Source organism: Arachis ipaensis, chromosome B8, assembly GCF_059453495.1.
Source record: "Arachis ipaensis isolate K30076 ecotype BB chromosome B8, ASM5945349v1, whole genome shotgun sequence".
Classification (NCBI taxonomy): Eukaryota; Viridiplantae; Streptophyta; class Magnoliopsida; order Fabales; family Fabaceae; genus Arachis; species Arachis ipaensis.
The window spans coordinates 76,944,894-76,950,210 of NC_142443.1; the positions used below are offsets into that span (position 1 = coordinate 76,944,894).

General features: G+C 41.2%; 1 non-coding gene across 1 annotated transcript; it reads left to right on the plus strand.

Annotated features, from left to right (window-relative positions):
• Positions 1–1,792: 1,792 nt before the first annotated feature.
• On the plus strand, positions 1,793–1,900 carry LOC148548503 (small nucleolar RNA R71). Its single transcript, XR_015897712.1, has one exon. It is a non-coding gene; the product is annotated as a small nucleolar RNA R71 (small nucleolar RNA).
• Positions 1,901–5,317: the final 3,417 nt, after the last annotated feature.

Below are 5,317 nucleotides of genomic sequence, written 5' to 3' on the forward strand. Positions count from 1 at the left end.
CTTCAGCCACACTTTCGTCTATGACATCACACTGGAAGATAGAACGATCTTCTAGGGGGTTGTTAATGACTCCATTCAGATTGAAGATCACTATGCGGCCATCTATTTCAAAGGAGTATGTTCCTGAAAAAGCATCCAATTTGAATTTTGATGTCTTCAGGAATGGTCTTCCAAGTAGGATTGATGATGGCTTATCTGAATCATTATGGGGCATCTCCAAGATATAAAAATCAGTGGGAAATGTGAGCCCTTTAATGTTCACCAAAACATCTTCAGCAACTCCAGCCACTGTAATAATGCTTTTATCTGCTAACACAAAACGAGCTGTCGACCTTTTTAAGGGAGGGAGCCTTAAAACATCATATATAGACAAAGGCATTATACTGATACATGCTCCTAAATCACACATGCAATCATAAATTACTACACCACCAATAGTACAACTAACTATGCAAGGACCTGGATCACTACATTTTTCAGGTAATCCTCCCATTAAAGCAGATATAGAACTACCTAAAGGAATAGTTTCTAATTCATTAATTTTGTCTTTATGGATACATAAGTCTTTTAGAAACTTTGCATATTTAGGTACCTACTGAATAACATCAAAAAGGGGAACAGTTACCTCAACCTTTTTGAATATTTCTACCATTTTAGGGTCAGGTTCCAGCTGCTTCCTGGGCTTCTTTGCAAGTTGTGGAAATGGAATGGGAGTAGTGTTTTCTGTGGTGCCTGTGCCTTTGTGTGCTTCTTCCTGTGGTTGAGCTATCTCTTCTTCAGCTATGTCCTGTATGTCCTCTTCCTCTTCAACATCTTCGATTTCTACCACCTCTTCAGCCGAGGCATATTCTGGTGAGCTTGGTTCCTCCTGATTCCTCTCCTGCAGTGTGGTTCCGGACCTCAGGGTGATGGCATTAATGCCTCCCTTTGGATTGGGTAATGGTTGAGAGGGGATTCCAGTGGTACTTGAAGGTTGGTTACTGGAATTTTGTGCTGAACCAAGTTGTGTCATAAAAGCTTGCAGAGTAGAGGTGAAACCATTCAGGCTGGCGTTAATACTGTTCACGATGGTATTTTCCATGGCCAGTTGTCTTTTCTCAAAAGCTTGTAATAAATCTTCATTAGAAGATACAGAAGAATGAGTAAATTGAGAGGTTTGCTGCTGATTGTTCGGTGGTTCTTGGTTTTGCCTCAGGTGAGGTGCTCGGTACGGTTGATTTTGCTGCCTGTTGTTGTTATTATTCCACCTCTGATTTCCCTGATTATCTCTGCCTCCCCTATTATTGTTGTCTCTCCAATTCTAGTTTGAATTGTCCTGCCATCCATGGTTATTATTTCCACTTTGATTGTACCCTTGGTTGGGGCGGTCATAGAAGTTGTGAGTGGATGCCACCATGTTGTCTTCTTGTTGGAGCTGCGGGCATTCATCAGTGTAATGGCTGTAATCAGCACAAATTTCGCAAATTCTTTGTGGAACTAGTTGTTGGTTTTGCTGCGGTTGAGTTTGCTGAGCTTGTTGACTCAACTGCATTTGCTTCAGCAGGTTGGTCATCTCACAGATGCTTCGATTTAGAGCAGCAGTCTCTATGCCAGAAGATACTTCTGCAATGGCTTTTGAACGGCCTTGCTTCTGTCTGTGGTTCCGAGTAGATTCAGCTAAATCACTGATCAATTGCCAAGCTTCATCAGTGGTCTTGTACTTCTTCATAGACCGATTGCTGGCACTTTCCAATGTGGTCTTATCTTGGGGCCTCATACCTTGTGTGATATAGCTGAGTAGCACGATCTTGTCAATCATGTGGTGGGGGCATGCTTTCAGAAGAATATTGAAGCGCTCCCAGTATTCAAAGAGAGTCTCATTGTCATCCTGAACAATTGTAGAGATATCCTTCCTCAGTTTATCAGTAACTTCAGATGCAAAGAATTTCTCCAGAAACTCCTTTCTGAGTGTATCCCAGTTGGATACATTTGCTAGAGGTTGAGTGTAGTACCACTCTCTTGCTTTTCCTTCAAGAGAGAACGGAAAAGCTTTCAGCAGGATTGAAGTTTCATCAGTGCCATCACGCCTGACAGTATAACAGGCTGCCTGGAAGTCTCTCAAGTGCTTGATAGGCTCTTGAGCAGGTAGGCCATGAAACTTGGGCATCAAATTTAGCAGTGCGGTCTTTATTTCAAAATCCATAGCTACCGCTGGATGATGCGCTTGAAACGGTTGCATTGTAAAATCAGGAGCTCCTTCCTCCTGAATGGTAACTCTTCTAGCTGCCATGTTTTCTGCATGTACAACAACTGAATCAGTAGAACGGGGGCTGGTTTCTTCCTCAGATTCACTTTCAGATCCGCCCTCAGAGCGGGAGAACTGGTGCACGAAATTGTGATGTCCAGGCTCAAACAATCCCCGGCAACGTGAGCAACTTGGTGCTCTGATCTCAATACATAATTGTCACAACTTCGATACAACTAACCAGCAAGTGCACTGGGTCGTCCAAGTAATACCTTACGTGAGTAAGGGTCGAATCCCACGGAGATTGTTGGTATGAAGCAAGCTATGGTCACCTTGCAAATCTCAGTCAGGCAAATATAAAGTGATAATGGAGTTTTCGAAATTTAATAATAGAATAGGGATAGAAATACTTATGTAAATCATTGGTAGAAATTTCAGATAAGCGAATGGAGATGCTTTCGTTCCTCTGAACCTCTGCTTTCCTGCTATCTTCATCCAATCCGTCTTACTCCTTTCCATGGCTGGCTTTATGCAAGGGCATCACCGTTGTCAGTGGCTACATCCCCTCCTCTCAGTGAATAATATGCTCACGCACCCTGTCACGGCACGGCTATTCATCTGTCGGTTCCCGATCATGCTGGAATAGGATTCACCCTCCTTTTGCGTCTGTCACTAACGCCAAGCACTCGCGAGTTTGAAGCTCGTCACAGTCATTCAGTCATTGAATCCTACTCGGAATACCACAGAAAAGGTTTAGACCTTCCGGATTCTCTTGAATGCCGCCATCATTCTAGCTTACGCCACGAAGATTCTGGTTAGGAGATCTAAGAGATATTCATTCTAGCTTAATTCATGTAGAACGGAAGTGTTTGTCAGGCACGCGTTCATAAGGGAGAAGGATGATGAGCGTCACACATAATCATCACCTTCATCACGTTCTTGGGTGCGAATGGATATCTTAGAAGCGAAATAAGAAGAATTGAATAGAAAACAGTAGTACTTTGCATTAATCTTTGAGGAACAGCAGAGCTCCACACCTTAATCTATGGAGTGTAGAAACTCTACCGTTGAAAATACATAAGTGAAAGGTCCAGGCATGGCCGAGATGGCCAGCCCCCTAAAACGTGATCACAGGATCAAAATACAATCCAGGATGTCAAATACAATAGTAAGAGGTCCTATTTATAATAAACTAGTCACTAGGGTTTACATGAGTAAGTAATTGATGCATAAATCCACTTTCGGGGCCCACTTGGTGTGTGTTTGGGCTGAGCTTAAGTGTAGCACGTGCAGAGGCCATTTGTGGAGTTGAACGCCAGTTTCTGTGCCAGTTTGGGCGTTCAACTCTGGTTTTGGATCCTTTTCTGGCGCTGGACGCCAGATTTGGGCAGAAGGCTGGCGTTGAATGCCAGTTTACGTCATCTATTCTTGGCCAAAGTATGGACTATTATATATTGCTGGAAAGCCCTGGATGTCTACTTTCCAACGCAATTGGAAACGCGCCATTTCGAGTTCTGTAGCTCCAGAAAATCCACTTTGAGTGCAGGGAGGTCAGAATCCAACAGCATCAGCAGTCCTTTTTCAACCTCTGAATCTGATTTCTGCTCAAGTCCCTCAATTTCAGCCAGAAAATACCTGAAATCACAGAAAAACACACAAACTCATAGTAAAGTCCAGAAATGTGAATTTAACACAAAATATATTAAGAACATCCCTAAAAGTAACTAGATCCTACTAGAAACATACTAAAAACAATGTCAAAAAGCGTATAAATTATCCGCTCATCACTAACCTACCCTGTTCTCGCCTTATTCATGAAATAGTCCTTTCAATTTCAGGATCGAATATTAGCAAGCGCGGATCAGGAAGTGAACGTGTCATTTGACGGAAGAAACATGCAGCTCATAGTAGCAAAATTAAATAAAAATGCGAATAAATAAATTCTAATTAATAAAATTAGCACTCTATTGCAACTACCCGGCAATGGCGCCAAAAATTGATGGGAAGCAGAAGCTGGTAAATTAAAAATTTATTAAAATGGTTATGTTGCAAGTATAGTTCTTAACTCACCGAAAATCTGCCTATCAATTTAGAAATATGTCACAGAGAGTTTAAATTAAAATTACTGGGAGTTTTAAGTCCCAGGTCGTCTCCCAACGAGTTGCAGAAAAGTGTGCTATTTTATTAATCAGATGTTCCAAGAAGTTGAGCTAAGTAAATTGGAAATTAAATTGAGGAATTTTAAATAATATAAATAAAAGCTTTGACTGAGAATTGATTGGTTAGAATCTCTATCATTGATGGTGTGATTGTAAGATTAATTTATGATTAATGGTTGTTCTGTTTGGTTATCCTTTACTAGGTAAGGGAAAGTCAAACAAGTGGGAATGCCAGATCTGTTCACAAGTTGCAACCCACTTAGTTCAAAGGGATTGGCGTCGGTGACAGGATAGCAATCCAACATTTAACCCAATTACAAATTTTCTTTCAATCCTTCCAACTCAAGAGTTCCTTTTAATCAACTCCCATCAAGTAAGGGAACTACTCACGCATTGTAAATAAAGAATCCATAGCACATGAAAGGGAATTAAAAGAAGACATGATTATTGGAATTGAAATTGAATTAAAAAGAAATAATCCTTGAATTAAATAATCATAAAAGTATCTGAATGACAATATTGAAGATAACAAAGAACATGGAAGATTAGAACCAAGTTAAGAGAACAAACTAGAATGATGAAGTCTTGATAAGGAAATAACTCTTCTCAATGTTCCAATGCTAAGACCAATTGAAAATTAAAATTCTAAAAACTAGAGAGAAAAACCTAAGAGAGTGAAAAACTAGATCTAAAACTACTGAATGAATATTTGTTGTTTCTGCATATTCTCTAACTCTAGTCTGCTGTTCCGGGCCGAAAACTGGGCCGAAATAAGGTCCAAAATCGCCCCCATCGAATTCTGCAGATTATGCAGATCGCGCATGTCACGCGATCGCGTCGTCCATGCGGACGCATCGCTTGCGCTTTTTCCTCTCCACGCGTTCGCGTCGTCCATGCTACCGCGTCGCTTGCGCTTTCCAACCCGCTCGGCCGC